Consider the following 14,874-nt stretch of genomic DNA (forward strand, 5'->3'; position numbering starts at 1 on the left):
TGTAATAGAGTATCGTAAATTTGTTTATGTAATTGTTTTTTTAATGTTTGCCATTTGTATCTCACAGATTATTAAAATTACTAATTATTATAGCATTATTTTAGTATTTTTAAGTGTACATTATATTATAATCTTGTTGTAATGTTGCATTGTAATATTTCTAAAGGCGGACATGTTACTGTTGCAATCTTGTAGCAATCTTGTAGCAACATTTTACAAGGTTTTTGCAACGTTGTAATTTTGCAATAAAATATTTCAGAAATGTTGCAATCTTTCTGTGCTGTATGAGGTTACACTGTATAAAATGCATTAAAACAGAAAGATGTTCTAACGCTGAAAGTTTAGATTAGAATTATATTGTTTTTATTCATTTTGTTTCTTTTTGTTTTTATTATAAATACAGATTATAATCATGTAAACTTATATTTTTAAAATTGTATATTTATTCATAGAATAATATAAAAATGTATAATATAAAAAGCTTAGTGGTGCACGCCTAGCGCGCGCCTGTTATGTTCTAGTCCTATCTAAAAAAGGTCATGTTAAATCGAATCGAATTTATTGTTACCTCTTTCTCATGATGCCGATTGATTTTCTCGATCTCGATATCTTGATATGTATACAACGAAAACAAATGTCATTGTGCATTGACAGTTAGACTTATCGATTTATTGAGAGAGATTATTATTTAGTAATACTAAATAATAATATAACTTTTAAAAGAAGAAAATTGTAATAAGGATTTATTACAACAGGGTTGTACCATACATCCCTTCTAAAAACTATAAAATTAAATAAATGGCGCGCGCTACGCGTGTACTTGTATTGTTTTAGTGTAATAAAATTGTAATAAGAGCAATTAATTAATTAACTGTTAATAAAAAAATAATTATATAAACGAAATTATATAAACGAAGAAAATATAGTAATATTAATGATTTATAATAAATCATAAATAAACTAATATATTGTAACGATTTATTACAAATGACTAATATTACTATATTTTTTTGATTTATATAATTTATCGTTCTTATTACAATTTTATTATACGTAATTGAAGTGCTATTTGTATATAAATTTCTAGTTGCTAGTATACAATTTATCTACGATAAACCAATATATTGTATACTGACCACATCTACAATAAATTATATTGTATAGCGTTATTGTCAGTATGTATTCTTTTAAATTTATTTCAATGATATTGTGGCACTATGCCTACTTCACAAAAATATTTGTTTAAGCTAGAAAAATGTGATGTTATATTCTATTTGTATGAAGTTTTTATAATTATAAAATTATAGTTGAGTCGCTATTTCATTATCAATTAATAATTCATATATTGTTACACTCTATTTTTGTTATATTCAATACTATAATTTTATTGTTTTCAAACTTTTATATTTATTATTTTGAAAAACTAGTTCAAGATATTTAAATTTCATAATTGTCATAAATATAGTTGCCAAAACTATTTTCTCTTGTACATATATAAAAGAAACGACAGCTTTTGTTTTTAGCATTTTGCATTGTACTCTCTGAACATGCGAATTTTAGGCGATCTGATTCATTGATTTTAAAGGCTTATAATTAAAAAATTATTGTCTATAGGAATTTGTTCTCAAGCATTAAAGAAAAAACTTTGGGTTGTAACAAAAGCTCGTAGCGTTGTTTAATAAATCCCATTGAAATATGTAAAAGTTTTTTACGAATGCTTAATCGTTTGATGTGTGTGTGTGTGTGTGTGTGTGTGTGTGTGTGTGTGTGTGTGTGTGTGTGTGTGTGTGTGTGTGTGTGTGTAAATTTTATATATATATATATATATATGTATAATTTTTTTTTCATTTTTAAATGGATATAAAATAAATGTAATTGAATCAATTTGATTGGGCTCATATTTACAAGATATATTATATATGTCACTTTTCAAATGTAAATACTATATATATATTATACATAAGAATATTGATGAGCTGGCGGTAGGGCAATGCGGAACCATTCGTATCCTATTAATCATTGCTCATCTCCAAACTGGCTCCGGGGTCCTTTGGCATTGATACGGATTTCGACTTTCGAAATTGGTCCAGTAGATCACGAATATACCCCGTTTGATCGAAATCTTCCGCTTTCTGATTGTAAATTCCAAGCCAAGACAGTGCTCAACCTTTCCACGATTGATGATTTCAAATCTGTTGCGTAAATATTTCTCGAATCTTTCGATTTGTCTCATATCCTTCAAGGCCACCAGGATATCATCGACGTACACGGCGATAATAGTCAGACTGTTATCACTCCCCATCAAATAGATGCATGAGTCAACGGTTGACCTTCTCGTTGCAAATCCCTTTAACTCTTCATCGATGCGGATGTTCCAACACCGTCCTGCTTAACGAAATCCGTAGAGTGCTCTTTTTAACAAGCAGATTTCTATGCCTCTAGCAAATTTTTCCAACATCCTCGCAGCCTTTCTTCCAATGACGTCGATGGCGGGTAGCTGGCGGAAGTATTCACAATTTCTTGCAGAACCTCGACTGTGTATTCCGAAACCTCGATGAATACCTCCTCTTCTAATTTTCCATTTAAGAAAGCCGTCGTTACATCGAAGTGATTCATCGTCATTTCATTTTCGGCCAGGGCTAACATGGTCCTGATTGAAGACAGGTGCGCGACTGACGCAAATGATTCTTTAAAATTGATCCCCGGTCTTTGAGTGAACCCTCAGACGACAACGCGAACTTTCTGCGATCAATTGTTCCAGCCTGCCTGTATTTGTTTCGCAGAACGATGCGACTGTCAATGACTTTCTGATTTGTCAGCCTGTTCATTACGATCCACGTGTCATTTTTGAGAATGCTTCTCATTTCGATGACTATTGCATCGATTACTCCCTAGAATGCCTCCCGCTTATAGCTCCTTTGAGAAATATTTCGGTGAGAAATAGCTCCTCATCAACCAAATTTATTGCATTTACTTGGTATTCTTTTAGATCCTAGTCTAGGCCTTCCTCGGTTACTCGTACGAATGAGCCTCGGTTTGCCTCGACCTCTGTGTGACTGGTTTCGATCGCGTTCGACATCGCTCCCTTGATCCTTGTCCTCGACTTGGCTGGAATTCAGAGCCTCACCGTCTTGATCGACGTTGCGTTCAGAATTCATGTCACTCTCGATACATGGAGGATAGAAAATTGCCTCGTTTTCCTCAGTCTCGCTGTTTTCGACGTTCTGCTCGGAAAATTGAGCAAAGAATTCGACTTCGAGTCGATCACCTACGCTCGGAATAAACTTTACATCTTTCGCTATGTCAATTTTTCATTTTTCGGCAGTGAGATCCGATAGGCCTTCGATTCCTTTGAATACCCGACGAGTATGCCTCTTTTTGAGCGAGAATCCAACTTGCTCTTCGTCGAGTCCCGATAGAACGTATAAACGTTTGTACCGAACGGTTGAAAGTGAGCGACATTTGAAGTTCTTTCAGTCCCCTTCTCAAAGGGCGTTTTTCTCTTGAGACTTCTCGATATGCACCTGTTTCAAACGTAGTTTGTGGTGTTAATTGCCTCACTCCAAAAAGAAGCTGTAATTCCATGAGCAGACATCTCGTTATGTTGAAGAGAGTTCGATTTTTTTTTCTCAGCAATGCGTTCTACTGGGGAAACGTATGACGGTCAATCGTCGAATCTCCGCAGGAAATTGTCGAAGACTTGGTTTCGAAACTGTTTATCATTATCGATCTGAAGAAGAAATCTGAAGAAATTGTATTTTCTTTCCATGTTGATTTTCCGTTGATTTGAAGTCCTTGAACGCATTCAGCATTTCGTCATTTCTTTTCAAAAGACGAATCTCGCACGGTAGTGGTCGTCGATGAATGTCACTATATATCTTGCTTTTCCGTTCGAATCGACGCATCGGTTCGCAAACATTGCTATGGATCATTTCTAGAATTTTATATTCCTTGGTTCACTTTTCGGGAACGGAATCCTAGTCGTTTTTCCGCGCATGCAAATTCCGCATTCGAAATCGATTGATTTCCCGAGAATTATTTCCCGCACGCTCTCGTTACACTCAATGAGGTCACAAACGTTCAAATGATCTATCTTTCTGTGCCACGTTTCGATTTTAGTGTGAGCGCTCGTGTCATTTGTGAGATTTATCTTGGGATCGTATTCGTCAATCGTTCCATGAACATAATACAAACCATCCGTTTTGTCCGCGATTAAGATTATGTTATTCTGTGCGTCGGTAACCACGGCCTTAGTCTTGTCAAAAATTACATGATAATCGTGATCCGCCGTGATTTTGCCGACTGATAAGAGGTTCGTCTGCAACTCAGACACATGCAGCGCTTTGTCGATTTTGAATTTCTTCGTGTGCCCCCTCACGTCTGCAACGATGAATACGCGCTTTCTTCCACAAACCGGTATTGACGCTTCTTCGCCGGCCAATTTGACGCGCCCGTCGTACGTCTCACGATCTTTTGGAAGCTGACCTTGCCATTGCATGTGTGCAGTGTAAAGTCCAGGTACCAATAATCTCTCCCTTCACGGTCGTCCACGCCGAGCGCCTTCGAAAAAATTTGTGTGTTCCGCGAAGTTTGCATCGTCGATATCCTTTTTTTGGAACATTTCATTCTTTGCACAATGTGTCCGGTTGTTCCACATCAGCATTTGAATTTTACATGTCCGCGCTTCGCCTTGTTCGTGTGATTTGGTGTATTTCTCGATTTGCCATCGCCTTTACGATTTACGTCTAGATGTCATTTTGTCTTTTTGCGAACATTGCTTTAGATGTAACCTCATTTGTTTCGTTCTTCTTGACCTTGAATTCCTCTACTATTTTCACGCGCAGGGTTTCGGGCTCCGGCAATTCGTCGCGCGATTGCACATCTAAAGTTTTCAAAAGTCTGCGGAAAGCTATTCATCAATAGTACACTAAGCAAATCGCAAAGAATATCAATGTTCATTTCTCGAAGCCTGTCGGTCGAAGAACTTCCGGAGACGATCGCGCGCGTCATCCTCCTCCTCCGCCATCTTTTGCCTCGTTAACAGCTTAAGCATGGCTGCTTTTCATTCGGTCCGCTTGACTGGTAAATCGACTTCAATTTGAGCCAAACATCGCGCGAGGCACACTCCTTCATCTATTTGAGCTCGAACGCTTTTATGACTAGAAGGATTTTGACTTTGGCCTTCCTATTCTCTTTATTCCATGATTCCATTACTTGCCGCGAGTTCATGCTTTCCGCGTTTATCACCAGCTTGAGCTTCTCACCGGACACGTACTTCCAAGCGTCGATAATGAGTACAAATTCCATATGAATCTTCCATGTCTCATAGTTATCCTTGCCCAACATTTCCATTCTATCCGGATGTAGCGATGTCATTTTGACCTCCTCTCTTCTATTACACTTGAGTTTTAGAAGAGAACTTTTACGTCTTCGAACGTAGTTCGAACACTTGAACACATTTTAATTTTACCTCCCGATACACTTCGTCATGCCTGGGCCCATAACCTATTGACGGGCAAGAGGAAAGAATCGAAAACAAAAAACTTGCACGAGCTTAATTCGACTGCGACGATGGTATGTCTTATTGATACTGGCGAACGATTTTTTTTTAAAGAAAAGAAAAAGAACGGTTACATAGAAGGGATCCTTACACAGCAAATCAGCGCATAGTATAGATATAGTAGTATAATAGATAGTATATAGATTACGCAGATTGCGCCATTTAGCTTGCCAACAGATGGCCTTAAATCTATTGAACTTGCGAGAAACCCAGAATCGCAATCGCGCGAAATAAGAATTTATCACTTGCGATTCAATAGTATGAAAAAAAATCTATAAAATCTATTAAAAATTTAAAATCGCTCTTGAAAATCTTTTCTTGTTTAAATGTTTATGTTTTGCAATATGACAAATAAAATTTGATTTTATAATTAAATGACACAATTCTTTAAAAAAAATTGTTAAATAATAATATCTTTCTCCAATTTTAATTAAAATATTTAAGTTGATTTAAAAAATACATTTTACAATAAAAGAAAAAATAACGTAAGCAACAAATATAATAATCCGAAATCTATAATGAAGATATATACATATCAAATATAAATAAATCGTATAATTTTTATACTTAATACTATTTTAATATTTTTATAATACAATCTGTATATGTAAAAATAAAATATAAAATTCTACGATTTGTATTATTATATGCTAAATTATTAGATTATTACATCTGTCAATTTAATTAATTTATAAAGTTTCCAATATTACTTATATTTATAATTATATTTATAATTATAATTATAATATTTATATTATATTTATATTATATTTATATTATAATTTACATTATATTAATTTTTTATATTATTTTTTATATTATTTTTTATATTATTTTATTTATATATTATGTTATATTATAAATTATAATATTTATAATTATATTTATAAAGCCACTTGTTTTATTCTTATAAGAGACCTGTCATAACTGTCCGGAACCGATTTGATTCTTCTTGAAATATGTTAAACACAAAAATCTAAGAGACACGTATTTTTTTATATGTGCTCGATCAAAGTTTTAAGAGATGAAACAACCCCTCAAAGGCTAACTTATATTTTTTATTTCCATCAATTATCAACAAAACGATGAGATATATAAAAAAATATTTTAGACAAAACTTTTATTATTTTTTATGTACTTTATAACTGTGTATTTTAAAAACTTAATATTTTTGAAACTACCCCCACTCCCCCTTATTATTTTTACGTAATTTAAATTTTTCCTAAGAATAAAAATTGAAGGGACTTTTATGCCAAATTCAACCATATATAATAAAATCATTTTATAAAATCGTATTTTTCAGAAATAACTTGAAAACATCGCTATATGCATCATTGCTTTTATGTAGCGCTTGCGTGGCAAAATTATGTTTTTGTTTTATGTATTACAAATAATAATAACAATAATAATTTTCATTGTTTTTCTTTAATTATACATATAAAAACATTCACTTCTTTCATTCATTCTTCATATATTTTATCATTACAGTATCTCAAGTTTAAAATTATTTTTATTTGCTTACAAATGCTTTTGCTTTTCTACATTATGTATTACAAGTAATAGTGATAATAATTTTTATTCGTTTTATTTAATTACATATATAACATATAACATAATTACATATATAAAAACATCCACTTCTTCATTTATTTCTAATATGTTATATTGCTGTGGTATCTTAAGATTAAAATTATTTTTGTTCGCTTACGCTTTTATTTCTTTACACTTTATTTTTTTATTTTTATAGATATTAATTCCTAATATATTAACTCAATAACATAATCATTTATTCATATATAATAAAATTTATATGTTATATTATTATTATATTATTTATATCATTCATTACAGATATTACAATAATGATATTCCACAAAAAAATGCTTTAAATATAATGATTTTTTACACCGAAAACATCTTACTACAGATATATTGTTGCAATTTTCGATATCATATGTTAAAATTTCTTCATAACTAAATTTTACTGCATTTTTAAATTCTTCCGGTCTTTCATTTGTATATCCACTTTTAAACCACAAATATTTAAATAAATTGTGATATCAAGGAGATGATAACTGATTATGTATCAAAGATTGTAATTTTATTATATTATTTCGTTGATATAAATTTACATCACTTTCCAATAATAAAACGGTCAGAAAATTTTTTAGCAAAATTTTTTCAAATCCGAAATCCACAAACATCTAATGGTTGTATTTTCTGTAAGAATCTTTTGGAATTATCATTGTATTAATGCATTTTTCTGCTAATATTAAATCAGAAATAATATCGGAACAATGTCCACTTCAAGAATTAATAAGAAGAACACTATCAGTACCAACATTTGGAAAGAAAGCTTCTTGTAACCAAGATTTAAAATGTGTCTGTACGAAACAATAATTTATATTAATAACATTAAACTTTATTAGATTTCTAAAATAACAATAAAAGATACAATTGAAATTTATGTATACCTGCTGTCATTTTACTAGATTTTGATGCTTTCATAATAACATTTATTAGTCTGAACAAATTTTCTTCCATTTTTGGCCCAAACATATCATTAGCTTCTTGTAATAAATAAAGGGGATAGCAATCTATCATCACATGATATTATTGATTGTATCATGTATGAATAAGTTGTCAATGATATAAATTGTATAACACGCTCTACTGTCTTTATTCCTTGATCAGATAGTGATCTTCCGGAATGGATTTCTAATTGAAATCCACTTTGATTATAAATTATATGAATTAATAAAATTATATGAATTATAAATATTTTCAGATCTGAATCTTTGGTAGTTTTTTTGCAAATTAACTGAATCTTCCAGTGTTTTTCTAGTGACAAACTTTGTAATTTTTCTTGAAACAATTCGATGGGACTTTTTGAATCTTGCAATTATCAGATGCTTTAAACATAGGATTTAAATTTTCTATTTCTTGTTGAGCCTGTAGAATCCATCTTTTTTGAATCAACATGATGGAATTAGATGATCTGATTGAACAGTGCGGTAAATTTATTATGTGTAAATTGGGAAATGTAGAATAATTTTTCCATACGATTTCCAGATGTGAGTGTAATTCTTCCCATCGTTTCAATTGACATTCGGATGACACTCTTCTAAATTTATGCTGTACAGATTTTAAAGAACGATTTTTTTTTTATCATTTACATTATCTTCATTGTTAGCGTCATATTTTTTGGTTTTGATTATTTTTGATTGTCATATTTTTCGCCAATATCTAACAGCTTGCCTTTTATAAGAATTATCAAAGTGCACATTATTACTCAAACATTCATAAATATTTAAATTATCTTCGCTCCATGCTTCCTCATCATCCTCAATTATTTCAAAAGTGTGCAATTTATAAGGTTCTTGGAAATCGAGACACATTTCTTCTGTTATTTTCAATCCATTGTAATGAAAAATACTACCTAATAATAATTTTTGGATGTTTTCTTTCAATTCTATTTTTGCTTCAATTATTAGCGTTTCCATATATCGAACTTATGAAGGCCAATAAAAGCCTGACAACATTAATTGGATTAAAAATCATTATTAATATGTTCTTCTATAGAAATATACGTTAAAGCACTTTAACACACTATAATAAAGTGACTACTGATTATAACTGCAAATCTGTTAGTATTTATACATTGGATTTATTGATGCCTATCTTTAAGAATGCACTTAAGCTTAAAAAGTGTCAGTTTGAAAGACATTCCGATACGAAAGATAAACAATAACATATTTTATGATAATTTTATAATGATGATACGATTAATGAAATTCAATTCATTATCACTTCTTATATCACAAACACATATTTTAAGAGTAATATTATTACTTAATTTTCACGTCTTTTGACGTGACTTTTCTCAAAACAATAGGAGTATTCTTTAGAATGGCTAAATAATATATAATAACATAATTATTTTAATATTTATAAAAAGTTGATAAATTTGTATTATAAAATAAATGCATTTTAAACATCAAAAAATGATTATGTTATGAAGTACGTTTTAGGAATTAGTGTATAAAGGCAATGTAAACAAATAAGAGTCTATTTATTCGCGTAAACGAATAAAAATAATTTTAAATTTAAGGTACTATAATGATAAAATATATGAAGAATGAATGAAAGAAGTGAATGTTTTTATATGTATAATTAAAAAAAAACAATGAAAATTATTATATTATTTGTAATACATAAAATGGAAACATAATTTTGTCACGCAAGTACTACATAAAAGCACAAATGATGCATATAGCGACGTTTTCAGGTTATTTTTGAAAAATGCGATTTTGTAAAATAATTTTATTATATGAATTATATATGGTTAAATTTGATAATAAAATTCCCTTTAATTTTTATTCTTAGGAAAAATTTAAATTACGAAAAATAATAATGGGGAGTGGGGGTAGTTTAAAAAATATTAAATTTAAAAAAATTTAAATACACAGTTATAAAGTACATAAGAAATAATAAAAGTTTTATCTAAAACATTTTTTTATATATCTCACCGTTTCGTTGATAATTGATGGAAATCAAAAATATAGGTTACTCTTTGAGGAGTTGTTCACCCCTTAAAACTTCGATTGAGCATATATACAAAATATGTCTTAGATTTTTGTGTTTAATAAAATATTTCAAAGAGAATGAAATCGGTTCCGGACAGTTTGTGTTTAATAACGTATTTTAAGGAGAATGAAATCGGTTCCAGACAGTGGCTTCTAACAGGTCCCTTGTTAAAGTCTTGTAATCTTATTAATCTAGACAAGGTACAGTGATAGAAATCGGTACGCATTTAATCGCGCGTTTTATAGTCGGTGCATTTTACAGAAAAGAATATAATTAAACACGATGTGATCTAACCAGAATAAACACAAAATACAAAAAAAAAACATAATTTGCGTAAGAATGAAATAAATTCAGTTTTCACATTTATACTTGCTTTTCATTTTTATATATATTTATTGTCGCACATTTCTTTTTTGCAAAAATGAAATATCATTTCTCACTCATTTCTCTTACATTGACTATAATATCGTAGAAAAAAATAAATTAATATTTATAAATTACTCAACATAATATGTTACATATTGTACATAATATTATTACATTATACTAAACTATATATAAATATATATAATATGATACAAGAAAATATAAATTAAATATAATAATAATAAAGAAAATTAAATTATTAAATTATTAAATTAAATTATTATATATTTCTAATTAAAACTTTTCACAACATACTAATAATTTGACCTTCCTTTTCTTTCTTACTGTCAAATCATTCACATACTTACTCAAATCATTTCACATAGTGATCATGGAAATCTAAAGCAATGTACTTCTTACGTCACGCTCTTGTTCACTTATCAAAGAAATTCGTTAATCATTCTTTTTAATTATTAATTATTATTATTGTAGCATACTGGTTTTACTAGATCAAATCTTCTATCTCATTGAACTTTAATGAAATTTATTACACTTTCGTAGTTCTATTCAATTTAACATTTTAAAAGCGCTAATATTTTAAAAATAATACATTTTTTAATTCTTTTGTATTATTTCTTTATGAATATTTTTATTTTGTTTTAACATATTTTTGAAGAAAATATCTTAATTTAAAAATCAGAATTTTAATCATATTATATCCTACAAAAAGATTGTAAATTATTCATATATCAATCTTTTAAATTAAACTTCTGTAATGTAAGCTTCTACAACAAATCATTAATAAAATTTATAAAATTTCTTTAAAATATTAGAACATTTTAAAATAATGTTATAATTCGTAAAAATCCAACATATTCTTGAAAATAATTAGCGATTATTATAAATTCATTTTATACAAAATATTGTGAGTTTCATATGAATTCGCCTAATTATAAAATGGACGTTGAATGTTTATGCTTTCATTTGATAAACAAATGACAAGACGTGTTCATTTAATACAAATATAAGCACTAGTCAGTCAATTATTATGTAAATATTAATAACGCAAACATTAATATCAAATGGATCGATGTTTTGCTCCCTGTAACATTATTAATCTCACAAAAAATGTAAACGTTTATCAAGTTACTACAATTTTATACCTTTTTATTTATTTATTAGAATTATATTCTTAGATATTATCATCTTTTATTCTCATTTTTTATTATCATCATCTTATCATCTTTTATTCTCATTTTTTATTATCATCATCTTTTATTATTCTATTTGAATTATTTTAAGATTCCGTATTCCACATTATATACATATATTTTATCAAAAGGAAATACTATCCCTAATAACACAAGAACGTCCTCAGGATGTTCTTAGGACATCCTATGATGAACCGGATATCCTGAGGACTATACATTATGATGATCCTGAAACGTAAACAGGACGTCCTGTGGACTAGCAAATGAATACTTCATTACGTCCTCGAGACGTTCTCAAAACGTTCTCCACTCAGCTTCAGGCTATCCTGAAGACTTTCTTAAGACGACTTTAGGATGACTTCAGGATGACTTTAGGGACATCCTGAAAACGACCGCGTTCTGATATTGACTAGTACTGAAAATCTATAATATACGTGACACTCCTTACGGAAAATAAATAAAAAAAAATTAAAAAATGGAAAAAAAAGAGAAAGTGATGAAACATCTTTTATCTCGTATCACTGCATGTTTCTAAAACCGGTCATCCATCCATTTGGAGATCCTGCTTGATGTCGCTTAACCTCTGTATTGGAATGAAACCTGCTACTGAAATGATGAAATAAGTGATTACCGAATCTCGGTTTAAATTTGATAAATCTGATTAATGAATGTTACTATATTGTCGTATAAATAGTATCAATTTTAAAATCTCGATTGCACATGTAATTCTTGTAGATAATTTAATTACATATATAGGGCCGTGAACCTATTATGTTTAATGAGAATCATTTTCCTTATGAAAATTGTATATATTTTGCTTATTTGTTTATGAATTTGTTAATAATTAAATATTAAATATAGTATTAAATATGGGAAATATTTTTTTTATTTATATATTATAGTTGATTAAGAAGATAGTAATTAATAATGTTTCATTATTTATTCATTAAAAATATCTAAAAAAATGACGATATATTTATGGCGATAATATTTCGTGACAAATGTCACGTTTATTTTACGTCATTATTTAGTACACTGACGACGAATGACGAAAAACGATCTTAAATCATCGTCATAATAACGTCATCTTGCTACTTGAGCCAGAATATGTTATTATACTATTTTCAAAATACGTTTCAAGATTGTGTCAGGACAAGGTCAGGATTATCAATTATTTATTAAAAATGCGTTATACATAAATGAATCAAACTTTATTGATTATAACTCGTTAGTTATACAAAACATAAAAATTCTCATTTTGAACATATGAAATAAAATATAACATAAACTATAAACTCTTTAACGTAAATAATATTTTTTTAAGATAATTAATTTTTAAATAATTTTATATCTTTATATATATATATATTATTATATATATTATTTATATATATATATAATGCATTTTTAATAAATAATTGTTAATAATCCTGACGTTGTCCTGACAGTCCTAAAACGTATTCTGGAAATACGTTTCTCGTATACGCCATACACCGTAATAACATATTCTAGATCAATATTAGTTACATTATGGACGTCCATAGAATTACCTTTTTCAAGACATCCCTAAGGATGCTTGTGGGATATTCTGAAATTATCCTGAAGTCATCCTAAAGTCGTCCTAAAAAAGTCCTTAGGATAGTCTGAGGCTGAATGGAGGAGAACGTAATGAAGCGTTTATTTGCTAGTCCAGAAATTTTTGTCTAAGAGTAATGTTGATTCCTAAATATGTCCTACATATGTCCCGGGATATTCAGGACTTACAGGATCGTCTTGAGAATACATCCTGTGCTATTAGAGATGTACCTTTTTCATGCTTCTTATTGTAAGAAAATGATCCTTTTTACAAAAAAAATTTGTTATTTAAAAATAGCGCTAATTTATGATAGTTACGAGTTACGAGTAAAATCTAACCTACAAAAGAAGTTTCTTTATATAAAATATTTGATATCAAAAATTGGCACCAATTACTTATATTTATTTATTATATATATATATATATATATATATATATATATATATATCATACAATTACTCTATTCTATCATGAATTCTGTTTTAAATTCTAAACTGCACACACGTATACATATTGATAAAACTATTTTTTTAAGTTTCGAATAAGTTAATTCAAAAAATTTCAAAAATAAGCATTATTGATCAGTTAGAAATCTACGCTGACTTCAGATTGATCACCAACGGCGAACGGAGCTTAAATGTTTGGTATGGCAAAATTGGCAATAATCAAACCATATTTTATTAACGGATTATTAACAGGACATAAATATTTTATCTTTCTCTTTGAACACTACCATTTTTATTAAAAAATATATGATCCTAAATCCTTTAATAATATGATATCAACTGGACGATTGTCCTGCATTATATCATGCACATTATACACAATGAGCATGATAAGTATTATAAACGCAATTTCCTAATCAATAGATTGGACGTAGAAAATTTCATGGCCGGATCATTCTCCAGATTTGATTACTTTCTTTAAAATCATATATACTCTAAAAGGAAATTTATAGCGAGCTACCAACAATACTTGAGAACATGAAAGAATGTTAGAGTATGTAATGTTATAACTCCAAAAACTTGATGATGTACCATTCACTTATTAATCATCCATTAATCAACATACGTATTTACACTGATTGTAACGGATAACATTTTGGATATAATTTACATTAAAAATCATTTAAAAGATATTTCAATAAGATATTTTATTGACTTTTTATTTATTTCTTATAATAATCTCTTAGTTTTTAATATTCTTTTGAATTGCAGAGTCAAATGTTACACATTTTATTTAAAGAATTTAAGATGACTTTCATATATCTCATTAAAAAACAAAATAAAAAATTAATTATTATATGTTCCCCTGGATACTATGACTTTAAACAAATTTTGTTATATAACAATTTACGAATAATTGAAGATGATCGAATTAGATGCCTTACATATATACATATATACATATGTAAATGTAATTAGTTATTTCAATTTTAAAAATTATCAATATATTTTAACAGTTTTATCATTCCATTTTCTTTTATTAAATATTTTTTAAAGCTTTTGTTTAATTAATTTTTAAAGCTTTTTCGTTTAATTAATTTCACTTTCCTATGATTCGTAAATATCATT

General features: G+C 28.7%; 1 long non-coding RNA gene and 1 pseudogene across 1 annotated transcript in view; both read right to left on the bottom strand.

The window, feature by feature from the left end:
* LOC148935694 (uncharacterized) overlaps positions 1-14,874 on the bottom strand; it is a 175,958-nt gene that overhangs the window by 143,624 nt on the left and 17,460 nt on the right. The window lies entirely within an intron of this gene.
* LOC148935701 (uncharacterized) lies at positions 7,287-12,998 on the bottom strand (annotated as a pseudogene).

Source organism: Pogonomyrmex barbatus, unplaced genomic scaffold (assembly GCF_055798465.1).
Source record: "Pogonomyrmex barbatus isolate J1 unplaced genomic scaffold, ASM5579846v1 scaffold4, whole genome shotgun sequence".
Classification (NCBI taxonomy): Eukaryota; Metazoa; Arthropoda; class Insecta; order Hymenoptera; family Formicidae; genus Pogonomyrmex; species Pogonomyrmex barbatus.